The sequence below is a fragment of the Ips typographus genome, linkage group LG6, assembly GCF_016097725.1.
Source record: "Ips typographus isolate SLU linkage group LG6, UJ_Ityp_2.0, whole genome shotgun sequence".
Taxonomy (NCBI): Eukaryota; Metazoa; Arthropoda; class Insecta; order Coleoptera; family Curculionidae; genus Ips; species Ips typographus.
Genome location: NC_138427.1, coordinates 2168629 through 2190189, shown reverse-complemented (window position 1 = coordinate 2190189; position 21561 = coordinate 2168629). Strand labels below are relative to the sequence as shown.

The following is a 21561-nucleotide window of genomic DNA, read 5'->3' as shown; positions in this document are numbered from 1 at the left end:
GAAGTTACTTTTAATCGTAAAAATGGTCACGTAACATTCAAAAGAACATTTTGATATTAAATATGGACATGTGACCTTAACGATGCTATATTTTGACATTGAAAACAGTCACGTAATCTTCAGATATTCCTTTTAATTGTCAAAATAGACGCGTGACCTTCAGAACAATATTTTTATCTTAAATATGGTCACGTGGGTGCATGGATACTATTTTAACCTTAGGTAGAGTCACGTGACCTTTGTAGGTAAATTTGATATTTTAAAATAATTAGGTGACTTTCAGAAATGCTTTTTAATCGTAAAAATGCTCAAATCATCAAAAACAACATTTTGACCTTAAATATGGTTACTAAGAAGAGCAAACAACTGATTATAGTTATATAGGTATTTATTATGATACATAAAACAGAATTGTCAGAATTATTAAAAAATACAAATATTATACAGGGTGTCGGTGTGTTCTATTTAGAATAAGCAAGTTGGTAAATACCTTCCAGCTACACTTTAAGGTACTTTTAACTTTATTTTTCTAAAAGTAAACCCATTACAAAGAAGTATGAAAACAAATATTAATAGTAAGTAAGTAAGCGAGTAATTTATTAATTGTCTTTGTTGTTTGTATTTCTTCTATATCTGTACTTTTGTTTATACTATTTTTGTTGAGTTTTTTTGTGATGGTGGCTCCCACAAATTTGAACTGCACAACTGTTAGATAAAAGTAGTATTTTGTCAAGTCCACATTTGCAGTATCTGCATAAATCACAGCACCTGTTCGTTAGTTTGTGATTGGTCACCCACTGGGTAGTTATGAACGCACAGTTTGTGATTAATCAAGTAAAACAGCTTTCAGCTTGCTGCTTTTTCTTGACCAATCACAAACTACTAACCTGCTGTGACTGCTCATAACTTACCATTACAGTTTCGATACTTTGACTCCTACCTACATCCTGCCACAAATAAAGCAGGGGTTAAAAATAAACCTTTACTTTTAACCGCAGCAAATGTTCGTCACAACAAATTGCCGGTCGTCCCCGATCCCGCTGTGACATTTACTTTCTGAATAATGCCTCCGGATTAGAGGATTAGGTGGACCCGGCCTAATACTGCTGCTGCTGTGTGCTTTTAGACGTGCCTGCCTCTGCAGGATTAACATTTATATATGGCCAAATGAAACCGGTTAATTATTAATTATTTTTTGTCACTTTAATAGTGTTTCTTGAATGTTCCCACAGGATGGTTTATTTAAGATGAGGTCAACATTCGGGTAACAACTAAAATGTTTTGTTAGTTTAATGGTATTACTGAATTCTTAAAAGCTTTAGACAATCTTAATAAAACGTTCCCATTAAAGACTCGGCATGCTCTCAACACAGTTCCGCAATGATTTCATTACCGATCATAAACAAAACAATTTAACTCTAAAATAAAATCGCCCATTAATTTACGACAAGGATATTTATTTTCCTGTTGTGCTTCCATTAGTGTAAGTGGAAGTCTCCATTGTTGCTTTAATGTATCCATTTTGCACGGTAGATTTGTTTCAAAAATTCCTATTCTTCAGTCTATTCGACGACTCATTTAAGGAGATGGGATACGCCGCAACTTTTCGCATTTCCTAGATACACGCTCCGCTCGGGTTTCCGCATCGACATTAAATCACTATCAATCATTGTTCTCCCCCTCACTTTACTGCATCTGATATTGTTGATCCCAAACGATCTATTGTCTCTTCAATTTTTTTCGCGATATTGGAATATTGCTTCGGAATATATATAGGAAAACTGCTCAATATGACGCTTTGACAAAGTAAATAATAGTAAGAATTTGATTTGATATTCGGCACGTAAACTTGGATTGGGGGTATTGTGCAAAGACATTCTTTAAATTCACCTTGTAAAATTCGAAAGTAGCGCTCTTTAATTAGAACGACAACAATTCCTAAACAATTCGGACGCCCCAACATTTCGGAAACTTTTATGAAATATTTCAATTCAGGCGCCGCGAAAAAGTAATTAAAGTGTTTGTGTACCCGTAAAGAATATTAATCATCCGCTGTTTATGAGAGCTAAAGATTGCGACGAAGTTGATGTCAAATTTTCCTTAAATCAAGAGAATTAGATTAATGTGCGCTTGGGCTTAATTTCCAAAGACAAGCCTCCGAAAAAGGAAAAGTAAATCAAGTTAAACAACTTTTAAAAATCAACGCTGATTTTTATGTTATGATCCATAAATATTTAGAGTATTGGATGATGCATTATGAATTCAGCTAGTTTTGTGACAGTTCTAACTGACCTAACTTATTGATACATAAAGTTTAAGTCACCTACAGGAAACTTTACAGAAACGAAACAGCTCCAGGGAAAACTGATCATGATTTTCAGATAGAAGTAGGAAATGTTTCAGTTTCAAGTTTTCGAAACTCTTACTTTGAACATTCATTACTAAATGGGCCAAAACTAGCTGTATAGCGTATATGGTAAATGAATAATTTACTCCCATTTGCAATAACGTAAATGGATTTGAGAGCATGATTAAATTTCAAAGTTAAATTGACCCCAATTTTGAATGCTATGCCATTTCAAAATTAATATAGAGCAAGTTTACTTTTAAGAACATGTATGGTAATAAGTCAAAATGATCAATTATTTCTATATTTAGGGAGTTAAAATATTGGTTTGTTTAAACGAGTTATGGAAAGGCATTAAGGTATCAATTCCACTAGCAAGCAAATTTTCAATCTTAATCACATTAGCAACCACTTCAAAAGTGAAAAATGATCAGCAATGGAGAATATAAAGTTGATTAAAAGTTATTTATAGCGGGATAATTACGGTTCATTACTAATATTAATATGCTTTATACATAATATTCAGTACCTCACTGCCGAAACATTTATTATATTAGTAAATCGGAAATCAATATGAAAAACTATACAATAAGACATAATGCAAAGTTGGTATTTTTAAAATAGTCTGTTTTCATTTACTTTTTTTTTAAAACGTTCAAAAATGCTTTAATAGTATAGTTATGGGTAAATTACTGGCGAAGTAAATAGTTTACCAGGAAAATTTGACCGGTATATTACCAGTAAATTACTGATAAATTACAAATAATGCGTTTCTAGCAGTTCAAATTTTGACACCGCTTTTCGCCCACACCAAATCTTGAAGTGTTTTTTTAGATTATTGAATAGGAAATTTAATGTGGATTCCAAAAATGTGCTTAAAACAGTCATTTTCTTACTCCAAGTGGGTTTTACAGGTGATTTTATCCCTGACTGTCTTTTCAAAGTGTGTCTCTGGCAGTACTAACTTTGACAGCGCTTTTCTCCCTGACTCTACCAAATCTTGAAGTGTTTTTTTAGATTATTGATTAGAAAATTTAATGTGGATTCCAAAAATGTGCTTAAAACAGTCATTTTCTTACTCCAAAGTGTGTTTCTGGCAATACTAATTTTGACACCGCTTTTCTCCCTGACTGTACCAAATCTTGAAGTATTTCTTTAGGTTATTGAATAGGGCATTTAATGAGGATTCCAAAAATGTGCTTAAAACAGTAATTTTCTCACTCCAACTGGGTTTTACAGCTGATTTTGTCCCTGACTTATCCTTTCAAAGTGTGTTTCTGGCAGTACTAATTTTGACACCGCTTTTCTCCCTGACTGTACAAAATTTTGAAGTATTTTTTTAGGTTATTGAATAGGGTATTAAATAAGGATTTGAAAAATGTGCATAAAACAATAACTTTCTCACTCCAAGTGGGTTTTAATAAGCAATTTTTTCTCTGATTATCTCAAAAATTGCAAAAATCAGGTTTAGAAAAGTTTTTTTGCAGTATTCAATACAAAATATGTTTCTGAGATTTATGATAGTTATTTAGACAAATAAGTCACGTGACTACCTATCTTAATTATCCTCCAAAAACCACGTGGTATTTGTCACTAATATCAAAGCTGTCAAAATTTGCCTAGAATTTGTAAGCATTGCAGTTTAACAGTTCTCTTACAGTTTTCGAAACAAGACGCGTTTCTGAGATTTGACAGTGGTTCTGACAATTGTCAGTTTGTATTCATACATTCATGTAGTTTTTCTCATCTCAAAAACATATTATTTGTCATAATTTTATGAGGTAATAAAAAATATGACAAAAAGCTGAACATGCTATTTTTTAGAAAAGGCTACTTGTTTATAAAAGGCTGAAACTCATTTGGTACAAGAACCACTTGGTCAGAAAAGATTTACTTTATTTATTTTATTATTGATAAACCAAAATCTGTAAAACAATAAATAACAAATCAAAACTTATATTTTTCAAGATTTTGTTTTGACAATATTGACAGAAATTGACTTTAATGAAATTAATGACAACTATGACAGTAAAATGATATATTTCAATTAGACCCATAAATTTACTGATCAAATTGGAATTTATTGGTAAAATTGGTAAAATTTCCAATTTAATTTTCCTTTATCGGTAAGTTTACGCCCATCATTAAATAATAATGATTGTATGATGATAATTTGTAAAAACTTAATCCATAACAAAATCATTAATAATTTTCCATTTCAGAAATAGTTCAACTCGAAATTCAACAATACTGTCCTAACAAGCTTATTCGCGTTGAAAATGGTGCAATTTAGACATTTGCGCACCATTGTAAACACATCAAACGCTTACTTAAACCCAAGTAAATCCCCGAGATGACTAAATAATTACAACGGAACCGGAATATATTCAAGTTATACTCCTTAATGCAAACAAGAGCCCGGCCGTAATAAATCCTAATTAAAACATAGCCGGCCCTACACCCTTATATAATGCAAATCAGTACAGAATGTAGCGAGGACCGTCCTGCAGTTGTAATACACATTTCCAGCTGGAAATTGTCCTCGAGCGTTTTGGCACAATAAACTGGAAAGTTTAGAGCCAATTAACTCTAGTAGCAAGCTCTCAGGCTTGTTGTGTGGGACTGTGTCCAATAAGGGTGGATTCGTCTGCTGTTACATTAATCTAAAGTTAAAATACTCAAGATGGCACAACTCTATGCTTAAATAAAAGATTAACACCCCAGTATACGAATTTGCCAGAAACATTGTTATCAAACTCCTTCCCCTGATCGCTTTGATATTTTCTACTGGTACAGAGTAAATGCATTAAGTGAACCGTTAAAAGAAAATCTCCGTTTCCGTCAGTTGGACCAAATAAAAGTGGTTTTGAGCATGAACAGGTTGGACTTTAATAAAACGAGGGTAGACGGAAACGCATTTTATGCACTTAAACTAAGTTTTCCCGCAATAATTCATGTCCAAGTAAATAAACAAACTCGTGCAATACTCCAGGAAAGAAAACATAAACGAACCAGCCAGTATTTCAGCGAGAAAATGCCGTGTATTATGCAGCAAGCCCAAACACTACAGTTGGGAGTTGGCTAGAGTTTTGGCACCGGGCCAAACCGTATTTCTTTTTGGTATCCGGTAAAATCGATAAACGAGAAGCGATTTAGAAAGGCTCTGAACAAGCACGCGGCCGTTATTTGCACAACTAGTTGGTATAGGTTGATGCAAAACTTTGGTGAAAATTTCGCCGCCAAAAATCAACCGGAGCCTCCCAGAAGCGAAATTGGCGACCGGCCATCGTTAGCCCCAAAGTCTACGCGACAGTAAAGATAATTGGCCCTAAAGTTTCCAGTTTATCGTTCCAGAACCTCCGAGGCCAATTTCCAGTGAGAAATGGGTATTTTCAGGGCTGGTCTGTCGTCGTACATTCACCAGGCGATTTGCATTATGCAAGCGTGTCCTACACGGGTTGATTAGAATTTACTTGCACTAGAAAAGCAGCGTAGGTCGTACAACACCTTTAAAACCACCACACAACGAATGTGAAAAAAAAGTGTGATTGTTTTTTGACGCTGGAAAGAAAATTCTATTCAAACTCCGTTCCAATCGTTGCTTCCCAGATGGCAAACGCCTAAAACCAGTGTTGAATAATAATTTGCATTCCCCGCGGCAAACACAAACACTTGATTACTTTTTCACGTGCCCAAACTGGAAATTTTAATAAACTCCCACTGAGTGGTGAGAATCGCTTAGGTTGAGGCGATTTGCTGAGTGATTAATTTCTTTGCGGAACTATTTGTCACTGAGCGTAAATAATTGTTTTTTTCCTTGCAGACATTTGTTGGAAAGCCATTATTGCTTGTAGACTTGTACCTACAGTAAAGTTAAGAAGAGAAGTTGTGTTACATAAAATAGAAGTTTCCATACATTAATTTAGACTAATTCACTTATGAAAAAAGTTAAATAGCCAAGCAGAAGATTGATATCACACCGTCATTTGTATTCAATGGAAATTTTGTATCAAAATGCTGAAAATCTTGATTTGCTTCTTATCTACAAATTGTTGTTATTTAAATGTGTTTTTGTTATATTATTTATTATTTTTGTTTCTCTGATTAACAAGAACATGTTACAATCATTAATTAATAATAATTTGGTTTCTCTGGTTATACATTTTAAAGTTGTATAAAACTAGCTTTTATAAACACACCGATGAAATTTTGGATAAACCAGAAACCCAAATTATATGATTTAGAAGGGTCCGGATATTTTGTTGTCTACAACTTTGAGTGCGGTTGCCATTTTATGAAACATCCAAATTATGCATGAGCATATCCGTTACATTTAGGGGTATGCTTTATATCTCAGAGAATTTGAATCAAACCTTTACGTTTTTGTTTTTCTAAGATCCCTATTTAGGGATGAAAAACGACTTCTACTTTTAATTATCTTGTTGGACGTACAGTTGTACATTCTTAGTATTCATGTTAGCTTTGTCATGAAATAAATTTACTATCGTGAAATATATTGCCAATTTTTGCATTTTGACATCATGATTGGTTAAATTATAGGTTGTGAATTAACAAATACAAGAATACTCAAAACTTGACGAATATGATGTCTATCTAGTCAATTTTCATGATAAATTGACCTAAAAGTGCAAATTTCGATAAGCAGACATAATAGTCAAATTTCAGCTGTCCAAGTGTGTTTACGAAGGCAGAAAATGTCAAAATTTATGAAAATTGACTTGACAGACATCAAATTTCCATGTTAAATTGACCTAAAAAGGCTAATTTCAGTAAGTAGATAGTATAGTCAAATTTCAGTTGTGCAAGTCAATTTTTGAATTTGGAAGTCAACAATGTTAAAATTAATGAAAATTAATCAAATTTGATTGTCTAATCAATGTTCATGTTAGTTTGACCTAAAAAGTTAATTTGCGAAAATTTACTTGATAGTCAAATTTCAGCAGTGGAACTTAATATTTGAAATTGGAAGTCAATTTACGAATACGAGAAAAGTCATGAAATTTGACTAAATGAATATGAAATTTGATTATCTAGTTAATTTCTATGATAAATTGACCTAAAAATGTATATTTGCTCTTTGTTCACATTTAATAGGAAGGTGAGATTTGGTAGGATGGTAGTTATAAGGTGAAAATTAAAAAAAAAAACAGACTTGAAAATAACAGAAATCGTTTCATAAAACGATGCAAAAACAAAGCATACATGTCCCATGCAAAATAGAATTTTTTTTCAAATAAGTACAATTTTTATTATTTATTGAATGGTAATATCCATACTTTGCGGTATTTCTAGCTTTTTTTTTACTTTAATACTGTTAAGAAATAACACATCCTGATGGCATAAAGCCTTTTAAAATTTATAACTTTTTTCACGAAAATTTGTTTATCAAAACGATGCACGATTACATGAACATCAAATTGCTAAAGTGAATACCTAAAATCTGTAACAATTTACTAAACAATTGTTGTAATTACCTATACCGAAATTTGAAGATATTCCATATAACAACGTTACGTAATGTAGCAGAATTAACTACTAAATTTAATTTCAAATTATCTTATTAATAAAACAATTGGTACAAAACTGTCGAGTTACTTATAAAACTTGCTTTTTTGTACGTCTATAATTCAGCAGTCACTAAAGTTCTTGAAAGTCACAAAACGTGACATTTTAGGTGCTTTTTAACCAACTTTTCCATCTTCCTTTAGGAATAATTTATCACATTGAATTTAAGTTTCAAGGTCACGTAACATGTGGTTTCCACAAAATTAATAAATCCATAAATTGAGTAAGTAAAAGTATTGAATAAAATGATTAATCAGGTGATAAAGTTTGCAAATTAGCTAGGTTTATTTAAAATGCTGCGGAGCAGCAGTTTGCATAAAATTAGTTAGATTTGCAAAGTTTTAGTGCTATTTAAGAGGAAAACGTTTAACTACCCACAACTTAGTTTTTAGAACAGTACAGAGTTTTTATTATGTAGGAATAAAAAAAGTTCGAATAATATCGATGTTTGGAAAGTGTCAAGGGCAGAAAGAATTTAATATGTTCTTGTCTTTTAAAAACATTAAGTTAATTCAGAGTTAATGTTAATCTTAGGAATGCTGAAATTATTAACAAATAAAAGTTTTTTTTTAAAAATTGGTATTAAACTGGAAGCCAAACTTATCAAACTGGCTATTCAATAACTGAAACTGATAAGTATACAACACAACTTCAGAAGTCAATAATAACATATTTACTTACACCAACTATTAATATAGAAGTAAAAATATTGGCAGGTTTTAAGATGCAGTTTTAGATATGTAAGTAAAAAGTCTCAAGAGTAACAAGGAAATGGAATTTTGCAACTTTATTTGCTGAGAAACTTACCAGCCACGATTGCAACTTATTGACCGCGATCCTGCTAGCCTACTTGAGTTAGTTCTTAAACACATAGAAGTACATTAACTAGTCAGAAACTTTCACTAAAAACACAAACAATCCCGCCACAAAATCACACAAAAGTTTAATGGCCCAAATTACATAGTCGATTAAACCCTCAAAAATTTCGGAGAGATCAAGTTGTAGCAGGTCAACCTGGTTTTGTTTATATGTTGAGGCGTGTGCGTGATTGACCAGAAACGGTGCTGCCGCCAGCTATGGCCTTTTCCATACTAAATCCTCCTCAACGTCGAATATTGGAAGCATTCGCAGAGGACGACGACCACCGGGAATCGATGCGCCGCGGCGGACCGACAGTCCTGCGCTCCAGGTCCTCTCGATGATGCCGATGTCGACAATGAAGGCCAAGATTTTCAAACTGGATCCAGAGGATGGACCCCGATTTCAAGGTGTGAATCGTAAACTTCTCAGTTATGTATTATAGCGTCAGTGTAATCTTATTATAACCACACCTAGATTTTAAGAGTATTCTACAGAAGCAGTTAATTTTAATTTTAAAGTATAACACAGTAAAATTCCAACTCTTTCTACATGTTTCTACCCTAATTTGGCAGTCTAAAGTATTTCGGCATTTAAACTTTCACAACTAGCCCAAAGCTTCTATACAAATTATTCTACTTAAACTCTGCACTAATTAGAAGAAAACGGTCGATAATTTGGGGTGGCTTAAAGGTTGAATATTTTAAAGGCAAAAAAGGAAGTTGATAATTATTGCTTTTTTATAAGGGTTATAGAATTCTATTGGTAACATTATTTAGTTTTGTACTAGTCTATTGTCTGTCTTTTTTAAACATTATAAGTGATATAATTTGTTTTGCAAATTATATCAGTCATCAAATTATCTTCAACACAAACGACGCATGTAAATCTTTTAAGGTCATGGTCTGACATTTTAACAATGACGCACTTTACCTTCACCTTGCCATCAACTTTTATGTTAATAAAGTGGGCATTTAATGACGTTTGTAGAATGGAGTTAGTTAAGTTAACACGTGCTTCGTTTAATCGAATAGGTTATATGCACGCGATTGGAATAAGGGGTGATACTAATAAAAGTGTATTGCGTGAATGGGAAAAGCTTTATACTGTTAATTATCTGTTTTAAAAATTAGTACAAAATTGTTATTGAGTAATTTCCAAAGTGTCATTTTATCTATCATGAAGAGCAAATAAACCTTGTGTTTTATTAGTAGATTGGGATATTCAACCAACTTTGACCGACAAAGTGATCTCGCTTACATGATTCTGGCAATCTTTATAATAATATATTAGCCCCTACTCCTTTCTGATTTGCGAAGTTGGGATATATAGAGTTTCACCTTTTTCCATAGAAAAAACCGTCGACTTTCCCTCTTTTAGGGGTCGTTTCCGATGCCGCGCTACAGGATGAACTTTTTCATCGCATCAATACGGCGTTCATCAGCAAAAAGGCAATTTCGAAGATTCTGATCTGGCGGCATAGAAAATATTCGACGGGGGAGCGAAATGTTATTAGGATTTAATGATTTTCTTGCCTACGTGTGAGCACAATAGATATTAATCTATCCGAGACTCAGGCTCGTCGGATACTCGATTCGATTATCCGTCGTTGAGGTTTCTTAATTTGTTGAAGGGGCTTTCATTACAGCCTTATAGATTTAACGGATTTATTGTGACATTGAATAAATGTTTCTTGTCACAACGTTAGCCGGAGATAGAGGAAACTCCAAACTTGCTGAGAATCAGGAGATTTAAAATGCTTCTTGTAAAACTGCTTTTCGGTTCATTATTCGCGTCTTATTAGTGAAGTGATGGCTTAGATTCAACCTATGCTTAGAATAATTAATGTTCTAAGAGCAATCTTAGTATCTGAGTGTACAAGTGTTAATTGATGCAGTTCAACAGAAAATGCTTGAAGGGATATAAGTATTTTTGTGTATTTGGAAGTTTCTGAAATAGACCTTTTATACAAATACCACAAAAAAAAATAAATTCTGAAGATGTTCCAAATGGCTTAAATGACTTAAAATCCATGTTTTGAGAGTTTCTATTCTTCTAACTCTTCTTCACGTTTCAGATATCATGTTTACTCCGAAGTATTTGTTACGATAACCTCCTCAAACAAACCCAAACAGTTAAAAAAGCAAATTCAACAACAATGCCTCATTAATTACCGATACACCACGAGACACAAAAAGTGAATAAAAAAGTGGCAGTTTTGCGATAGCAACCGACACACTTTGGCGCATCGCATTTGCAGTTATGAGCCCCAATTTCACAGTTGGCCGCCCCCGGGGCCGCCGAATCTGCTCGTATATCTATCGATGAATAAAATTCATTACTGCGCCCTTTGCCGCCGGCATGCGCCTCTAAAAACCTCTCCATATCCAGATTGGATATGAACCTGCAAATGTCTGGATTACTTTTTCACTCCAGACATGCACCTTACAGACGGACATATTCCAAACAATTTGAATAATTAAAAGTTACACGGGGCCAGGTAGGAGAGGATTGTCGCCAGATGTGTCGGCCGTCCAGGATTTCTGGAAAAGTTTCCACGATTTTCATGCAAATGGAATCCTCACTCCGGTTGGGTGGTTTTTGCCGGTTCCGTGTACACACAGCTGTTCTTTTTTGCTGTTTATAACATGAGATATTAAGTTTAAGTCCGTAAAAGCTGAGAAACTTTCTTCTAAATTTCCCTAAAGTTTCAGGAATACAACGCATTCGTCGCGAAGCTTAATTAATAGGCATTGCACGTGGTTGTTGCGTATGAACGTGCAGAAGGGGTAAACCACCCCAGTTAAGACTAAGCTCGACTAGACGTTAATAAATAGCTCTAATTCGATCAGTGGGAATTCGACAAACTTTCCACATTAATCTCTGACTACCCTTGACTTGGTTACAGTCTTTCCTTTTCTTCGTAGAATAACAAAACTCTACTAAAAACTTTAACATGCAATGTGTGGTGCAGTTGTTAAATTATGAATTTTAAAACTGGATAGCAGCAGAGAGAAAGACAATTCGGCAGGAAAGTGGATCTAATTTGCATGGAGATTCGGAAAGTTTGCAGGAAAGTTCCGGAACATCTGGCGGAAATCAAGATGCTTGTTTCTTTAACGTTGTGTAACTTTAATTATTCAAATTGTGGCAGTCGTTTTTTCCATTAAACTTTCTCGAAGCGTTTTCAATTTCTTAAATAAAAGTCAATATTAGATGGAAATGATTATGTTTAACAAAAAAATATCTTTTGATAATATTGCTAAGAGAATTCGCTGGAATTGTATACTGTAGTGGTGTTACATGAGATTGCCGAAAAATTCTGTAGCTTAAATCGAGTTTGAAATTGAATTCGTTTTGGCACGTTGCCGACTGAAATAGGTTTAGTCTTTATTAATTTTTGCACACGCTGAACGTCCGCAAAAGTCCGTTTTCCAGTCCATTGCATGAATTAATGCAATAAACGTTGCTAGCGACGTGTAGTAAATTTTCCTAACTACGACGCTGATGGAATTAAGTCGTCCGCATGGACGACAGGCCGCGCATTTATTCATTTTTATTACGGTCGGAATTTATTTTTCTGACCCTCTTTTTCTGGTTATTTTATCAGAATTTATGTGAATTCGGCCATTATTAGTGTTAAGTCACTATAAATTGCTTTGCACAGTCGTTTAACTGACACGTACCTGAACAATTCCTGGTTCAAATATAATTCTTTTTAAACTGATTCATTTTGGTGGTGAAAGAGGATTTTGAGGCTTTATTGTGAGAAAGCTTTCTGTTATAATTACAGTTTTTTAAACTAATACTCGTTAGTAGTATGAAATCAATTCGACTGAAATTCAGCATTTATCTTGCAGAAAAATGCTCTGACACGTATTTTATTATTTCCAAATGCACATTTTTAGATTTTTTTATATACATATAGAGTCTCAAAATTGAGTTTGACGTTCTAGTTGACATTTTTCAAACCGCTGCGGCATTATGGTGTACAAACTGTACACCATACATGACCTCTACAGAAACTATACTTTTCTTCACCCTGTAAAAATGTATAATAGTTAGGACCATACCCACTGCAGCGCTGTAGTCAGTAGGTACAACTAATTTTCCAACAATTTGTTAGCATGATAGTTACTGTTATACAGTAAGTGTTTTGTCAAAAATCTCATAATTACCATTATTTCTATAAATGTCATAATACTTTAGAGTAAATATATTCCGTTTCTGTCGTAAATAAGTATCAAATCAAAGCATTTGGCAAAAGTGTTCTAATTGTGATGTATACAAAGAGACCAGAAGGGCGACAGGCGATCACCCTTTAATTCAGCTACCGCAGCATTTGCTTGCCCTCGGGAGATACATTCGTAAAACACACATTAGAGAAAGAGGGGAACGGGTTTGCCACCGAAATATTTCAATTTTCTCACCCCGGACACTCAATTTATTCAGGCCGGAGGCTACCAGATGGACGTGCGTCGATAAATTAGACTCGTTAAAATGTGACGTACATGCGACGTCTCTGTAACGTTTTTTGGGTTGTAAAGCAATTGGTTTTCCAGAGAACGAACTGCTTTGATTGTGCCCAAAGTCTCACGTACGTCCCTGTTTGCCCAGCACTCTTGAATTCGCTGCAGTTGACTTAGCGGATGACTGCAGTGCGTGCTCGGACAAAAGAGTGCACAAATTGCGCTCGCTTTTATTCCGGTGTGGTAAAACCAAGCAAAAAGCGACGACTTTGTCAATGTTTTCTCTAGTAATGAAGGATCAAACTTTCAGGTTTGTTGTTCAAAGAAAAACTCGCTCGATACGTGAAAAATCCGATTTGAAATCTGGCATGGCCGTATACGGTAACACGGAAGGTTTTCCAGTCGTTCCCTCGAATATTTCCGATAAGTCATCAAATTTTATTGAGGCAGCAAAATCCTAAAAGATACTCGGCTCTTCTGGGATTTGGCCCCTTACAGGGCAGATTAACCTTACGGGTCTTGGCAATACTTCAAATCGAATTAACGTTTATTAGGCTTAAATATTTTATTTATAATGCCGGTTGAATGAAATAGACTAGATCGTTTTAAAATTTCAAACAGGTTAGCTTTATATGGCAGAAAATTTGAAGTGCATTTATGAAAGTTGGTTCTTAAGGGATAATTTACCAAATAGACGACTATTAAACTATTGCATACTTTATTATTTCATAAATTACTTAGAGGTTGAGATGATTAAAACAAGATTATACCTGCCATTTATTAATGAATATCGTTTAAATTAAAGCCGAATTTAAAGTAGTCGATTATAACAGGCAGGAGGAATTGCAGAATGGAACGTATACTATACTGTGTTTTCAAAGCGACCCGTTTATAAATTCTTGTTTAGGTTATAACTTTTAACGTGGAAAACATAAAAACTAGATTTTTTTTTCTTCAACTTTATAAGTTTTTATTGTATGTAGTGTCTGAACCTTGCCATTATCAATCTCAAAAATTGATACGACTCTGAACCACAAAAGAAAGGTTTCCACAAACTACTTATTAGACTTTGGAGTTGCATAGCTCCTAACCAGACTGAGGTAGAGCAAAAGGGCTTTTGTCTCTTATCTTAACTTTTTCAAATCTATTATTTCGTAACATTTCTAATTTTGACAGGTGTCTTGACCCCTCTCAAATTGTCCAATATGACCAGGAAATAGATTTCAAAAACTTAAGATAGGAACATAAAAGCTGTTTTGCTCTCATTCAAGTAAAGGTTGTGACACTTCAAAATTTATAAATGTCATTTTTCAAACGTCAATATCTCGAAAATCGTGTGCAGATAAATACAGGTTATGATGCTTAAAAAAATTGAAACCGATAGGAGTATTCAAAAATACAATAAATAATATACAGGGTGTTCCATTTAAAATAAGCAAGTTAATATCTATAGCTAGGATTAACTAGCCAAGGCTGGGGCATTGTAAATATTGGTCTAACATAATGTTGCTTAATTTGTTTCTTCAGAGCATAACTTACTTGTTCCAAGTTCACTATTGTTCAACTTGATTAACTCATCAAAGGAATGAATTGAGTCAATTAGGCAAAATATTGGACACCGTTGAAAGTACATATCTGGAAAACAAATCACAATCATCTGAAAAACTTTTCAATTAGTAGTATAATACAAAATAGGCAACTTACCATTTTTTAACTTTTTATTACATAAGGGTTCTATTAATGCGTGTCCTTGAATCGCATGAGTCGATGAAATAAAAAGTTTTTGTGCAAAACTTGCTTTGCATGAAACCTAATTGAGGTCGTAAAGAAAATTAGTAGTTCCTAGAAAATTGGCGGATTTCTGGATTTATAATAGGTTATTATAACACGCACCTGTGAATTAATAATTACATTTACGTGCACTAAATTGTGTAAACATTTACCAAATCCAGTTATAAAGCTCGTTTAGTAGTCAATCGATTTTCGAAGAGTCTTAATTGAACTCTATTATATGATTAACGGTTATGTTAACTGATGTGGAATTTTGTTCTCATCGTACTTTACATGTTTCTCTATGTATTTAGAGGAATGCTCAATTTTAGAACATACAGTATCATAAAATTAGTTTAGATTATCGTCGAGGAAGCAATTAATTTATGCAATAATCTTATCAAGACTTTTTACACTTACGTACTGATACAGTGCTATACTTGACATTTCTTATCCGATACTTAAAAAGTCTATAACATTCTGAAATGAATAGTTACTTACAACTGTACGTATTTACACTGTTAACAAAATTGAAAAAGTTGCTTAATAAAGAATTAATTTACATAGGTTAGGTTGGATAATTAAATTAAGATAAGAAAAGCAAAAATATGGCAGCGGTGGGATTCGAACCCACGCCTCCGAAGAGACTGGTGCCTTAAACCAGCGCCTTAGACCGCTCGGCCACGCTACCGATATCTGGATAACTTAGTTGTTTTCAAAAACTTGGTTTAAAATAAAAATAGAGTAGTTGACAAGGCTCTTAATTAAAAATAAAATGGGTAGCCACTGAAAGACTGTATAGTTCTATTTATAGACAAATACAGAGTGGCAAAGGAAGAAACGTTATTAGAGAAGGAAGGGTTGGTAAAGTTTACAATTAGACACTCTCTGTTAGTAAGAAATAATTGACAGAAAACCCATCATCAGCGATTGATTTTCAATTGTAACCAAAATCGTCGTGAATTCGTAGCTGTATCATTAATACAAACGGTAATCGTGTTTGGAAATCTGATCAGGACTAAATTTCCAAAATCCAGTCACAAATCCATAAACAATATTTTACTGGAAACGTATTTGTCAGAAATCCGTTGATTGAATAGTTCCACAGCTCTATTCCCACATTCATCGTTTTTAAATTGAGGTTCAACCATTCCGACTTTTTCCGGAATAGATCACACTATAATTTATGTGTTGTTTTTTAGAGGCAATATACAAGACAGGTTAAATTTTCTGATTGACTTATAATGCCAAGTTTGAACTTGAACCATTTCTACTGAAAATAAAGTACTTTAGGAATTTTTTTGGCGTTAATTTGTAATTCTGTCAAATTAAATTATCGGTTTTGTTGTGGCTTAATTATTCTGGTAGCATAGCAATCACTGAAATATCGTCTATATTTCAAAAGGAAAGCAGATGTTCCGCTTTTACATGATTGCAATTTCCATGCAAAAGTGGTAAAGAATGAAAAATATACTTTCAGGAATGTGCAACCATTATTTCACTTTCAACAACATTTGAAACTGAAAACAACGAAGTTTAAAACTGATGTAAAGAAAAACAGAAGTTTACAGGAAACATAAAGCTATTTTTATTCGGTGAATTAAAAAATAATATTTCTAGCTCTAATTACCTCAAAGTAAATAAGAGTATTTTATATCCCAATAAAGTATATTTTTGAATATCAAACGAAAATAGAGTAAAAGGAGTAATGTTTTCCTCTTGACGCTGTGGTGGAGAAATCCTGTGGTAATATACTTTTAGTTTTCAATCAAATAATACTGTTACTGTCTAAAATAGAACAGAATATGATTGAATACCTATTGGGCTTGAAAAATGAACTAAATAATATACAGCCAAGGTTAATATACATTAATTTTTACCACATATAATTAATTCTAAATTTTTCTATTAATGATTGATATTTTGACGACATTATTCCACATAATAGTAATAAAATGTGCTTGCAAAAAGCAACTTTCTAGAAAAGTCATACATCAAATAATATTAAATTTGAACCATAGATAAAACAAATTATAAACTATACATTTTCTAGAAGGATAATAAATCCATAAATACCAAAGTTTCCCGACGTACGCTTCAACTTGCAAACTTACATGTTTACGACATAAATAAAGAACAATTTAATATAAATTATTTTTAAAGTTTCTCTAGGGACCGTTCCGAGTAAACTTCTCGATTCAGTTATCTTCCATAATGATCATTGGAAAACTAAGAACATAATCGTGGAAATACAGCCTCTGTTTATACGGCCTCAAAATGAAAGGAAGTTGCCGTATTCTCATTAGTAGAGAAAAATCAAGGGAAAAGTTTTAATAACGACCACGTCCAAGTTTTTCCATTAAAGCCGGAGGAAACATCAAAAGGGCGCTCGACGTACATCGGCAAGTTTATAAACATATCATCATAAAACCACATTATGCGACATATTCTATAAGAACTTTGTAACTTTGGACTTTTGCGTAAAGACTGTCGTTATTTATATTGCTTCATTATAACTTTAACCAAACTGATCATCTTTACTTAGTTTTTGAAATGTTATTAAAATATCTCTTTCATAAAACGACTTTTCATTTCATCTATTTTGGTTCTTCGATCATTGAAGGTTTTAATGAAATTTGTTTAGAAGATAATAAAGTTTGTATTTTGAATTATCTTCTTATAAATTGTACCAGAAATATGAAAAAACATTCATTAAGGCTTACAAGAATACTTAACAAATTTATCTTTTTGTACCTACCTATCTTAGAATATAAACTTAAATAAACTTGTGCTTTTCGAATAATGCTTACTTCACAACACGTTTGAGAATGTTGCTATCTATTCTTATGTGGCATGTATGAAAAAAAGTTGCATTTCTACTACATATTAGCTTGCTAATAAATATTAAGACTAACAAGCAAAGCTTTACTGATTGCACACATATTTCATAATTCTAGAAAGAATGTTTATAGAAGAGACTTTTTTGAAGAAGATTTAACATATTTTAAGACATCAAATTCTAAACACATCACACAGGATATCAAAATCCCAGAAATTGTGTTTTTGTAAAAGTTTGTAAATATACCTTAGATCTCAACATGTAAAACATGACAAAACTCTGTATAAAGGATTCTAAAACCATCGTGGTACTCAGAAATCCCCTCATATTTCTGAGTATAGGTTAATTGGGCTTGGAGAAATCCAAATTCATACAATCTTAAATATGAGCAAACAAAATCTTTTTACAAGACTTGAAAACTGACTAAATAAGTATTACTGTAACTTGTACATATCACACTTACTACAGTTTTGGTCTAGATACAATTGTCTGAGAAAAACTAATATAAAATCATGTGCAGAGCTACAATTTTTATACTCGTATCAGTTACAAATTCAATTTAAAAACATACATTTTATGTAGGGATTGTAGGCAGTAAGTCTTTTGCTAAAGCTGGAAACTAAGATCAAAATAATGATATTTTCTTCGTCTCTCTAAAATAAAAAATCCTATAAAAAATAATGCGGTTTTTAACCTGACTTAGACGATGAGGTACATTTAAATCCGACTTTCAAAGGCTGAAATAATGGGCTGAGACAATAGGAAGCCAGTCGGAACTGCCTTTCCTCAATTAAATGCCCCAAGTTCAAAGAATGACTTTCATTGTGTCGTTTCCCCATTATTTCAGGACTGACACAAAAAACATTGTTCTCAGGATAAACGAGGGTCTAGAGAGAGATAGATAAAGATAACTAAATTTATATTACGTTTTTACGTAAAAAGTTTCGTAAGGAAAAAAACCAAAAATCCGTATGTGCTGTCCATACAGCTTTTAAATCATTTCTTGTCTGTTGAAAACGTCCAAATTAGCCCACCATGTACACACGTTAAGCAAAATCACGTATAAGCGGAAATCCAGTCTAAATCAATAATCCATTAATCTCGACACTAGTTCGATGATTATGATGTATGGAAAGCTGCACAATAGTCCCGAGGGGGTACTCGGATGTAATTCATAAAGAAAAACACGTGACTATCCGTCTATTTTAGGGTGGCCTTATCATTATGACTCAAGTTTTCATTATTTCTCAGTTGGAACGGTTTTCCTATTTGTGCTTTGTTGTGCTAAATGATGTAGCACAAATATGTTAATAATTATAATACTGTAGTGTGATTAGTAATGAATCCTGCTTTATTAACCAAAGAATTTGATAATCTTGGTTAAAGTTGGATTTCTGTTGTAAATTTACTACTGATTGTTTTTAATTCCCTTTTTTAAAACTTCTTAATTCATGTTTTGTTCGTTTTTAGTGCTGTCAAAAGTTAAATACCAGTTAAATACTAAAAAAATAATCTAACAATTTGGTTGGAATGATCTGCACTTTCCTTTCCAAGACCATTGAACCATAAAACGTTTATAAAGTTTACTTGGAATAAGTCCAGCTAGAGTATTGCTGAAAATTGTTATTGATTCTTTTAAAACCTTTAGCTAGTAATTTTCATGTATTCTTTGCAGGTGAAGAAGCAGCTGCAACAAGAGAGTAATCAAAAGTAAAGAAATCAATCAAAATAAACCTTATTAAAAAGTTACAACGCATTTGGATAGTTTTGACTCCAAATTTGTTTGAACTTCTCAACTTTTTACTACTTTTATGTCAACATATTGGAAAAGTGTAAAAAACGCTTTATTTGTATTAATCTAAACCCATCATTGCTAGCTTATTTGTATCAGAAAAGTAAATTGTACACTTTGCAAAAAATAAAATCTAAGTAGGGAACGTTTGCCGTCCCACGAGAGGGTGCCTGAATGAAGAGAAAATTGAACGAAATAAAAAGAAATAGATGGCAAAGAAATTGTTCGCATCTAAAACAGACGAGAGACTGCTCTGCGTCTCCTGGACGATTAGATAACTTGTCAACCTTAAAGGAGAATTTCATTTTGGGAACTCGTTCGCAGAGAGAATTGGACCAAATTGATGTTCAAGTGGCTATATTGGGAGACACGGAAATCGCGCATTATTCCGATGTATTATAATATAAAACCTTTTCCGGTAAAAAACGTAATCTGATTTAAGACAACGTTTCGTATATCAGGTCAGAAAGAAAACTATTAGCTGGCTTGTCAAAACTTGGACAAGATTTTCATTCTAAAATGCTCGACAAAGGAACGAGTTTAAATTGAAGTTGAAGTGCGACAAGAACGAAACGAAAATTACACATCGAATGAAGTTACTGGGATGAGTCTTTTATTTTGCACGTGTTACTCGGCTTTATCCGCCCGAATGAGACAACTGTCAAGAACAGATGAGCTTTTATACACACTTTCTTATTTTCAAAGTCTATTTTCTGCTGGTTTGCTTTACGAATAAAAATATAGTCTTTTAGGCTTTGCTAGATTTTGTTATCGGTTTGTATATAAAGCAACATATTTACTGTACTCCTTTGATTGTAACATAACTTATTATTATGATTCTTCTAATGACAGGGACGTAAATTATTGTTGTCAAGTTTGTGTTTCCTTTTTTTTGACTTTTGATGAAGTCAGAGAGAATAAAAAAATTGGTTACATTGATGAATAGAAGCTTCATTTCATACTAGCAGAAAATGGTTCTATTTTACTGATTTATTCAAAACCTTCCTTTACCGTTTTTGCATTTTCAGTGCAAATGTTTGCGGATTCTTGAGCCTTAACAGCAAATCAAAACAAAAACTAAAGCTGTGTTTAACTTGAGTCCGAAAATTCATTAGCGTCAAATGGTAATTTATGTTTAAATTCAGGATGGGCCCTAATCACGACTACTCCTGCTTATTTATCTCCAGGCTGGAAACTTTCCTATGTTGACGATTCATTAGAACTCTACTCGTTTTTTTTTGGTGTTACTAGTACTGAAACAAATTAGGTGTTTGAAGTGAAACGAGCGATAATTTTATAACAAAGCTAAACAATAATGTAATTTACGTCACTGCAGCGCTTTCACCGGAAAAACGCTCTGCACCGGAATCGAATCAGGATTCAATCAGAAGGGCAAATAGTCATGTGATTGTTAATGTAATTTCTATGAATTTGCCTATTGAAGGGCATCCCCCAGCACGCCATTGTACAAACGGTCAGACCGTTCGACCGTTATAATACGAAAGATCTACATACACAGTTCAGAGACATTGTGATGGCTTTTACCATTGCAAACAAGGTATTATTGGGTATTAAAAAAACAATATGCTGATTTCTTTAAAGCGGCCAAATTAAAAAATCAAATATCTCCAGTTCTAAATTTGAATTCTAACGGTAAAGGAGAAAGTCAAATATTTGGAAATCCCCTGAAACTGGAGACAGACAAGCCAGAATAGTTAACTGTAAATCAAAATATTGGCCCAGGAGAGCTGAGGAATGTTTGTCTTGCAGACTTGAGCTTAATATTCATTAGCTAGCAGAAGCTCATTTGCAAACTGATTCGATTTTGGATCTTCCCAGGAAGTTGGGGTTTCTGCCGCTTAGTGTATTAATTATTATTGAAAGCTTCGTTAACAGGAAC

The 21561-nt window shown here is 33.2% G+C and overlaps 1 protein-coding gene and 1 non-coding gene across 3 annotated transcripts in view; both read right to left on the bottom strand.

Annotated features, from left to right (window-relative positions):
• Ten-m (teneurin transmembrane protein Ten-m) overlaps positions 1-9013 on the bottom strand; it is a 147899-nt gene extending 138886 nt beyond the window's left edge. For both annotated transcript variants that reach the window (XM_081983066.1, XM_081983069.1), the window contains exon 1: positions 8741-9013. The gene's annotated coding sequence lies outside the window, so the exon portion shown is untranslated. The remainder of the gene's footprint in view (positions 1-8740) is intronic.
• Positions 9014-15639: 6626 nt separating this feature from the next.
• TRNAL-AAG (transfer RNA leucine (anticodon AAG)) lies at positions 15640-15721 on the bottom strand. The gene has a single exon. It is a non-coding gene; the product is annotated as a tRNA-Leu (tRNA).
• Between the last annotated feature and the right edge of the window lie 5840 nt (positions 15722-21561).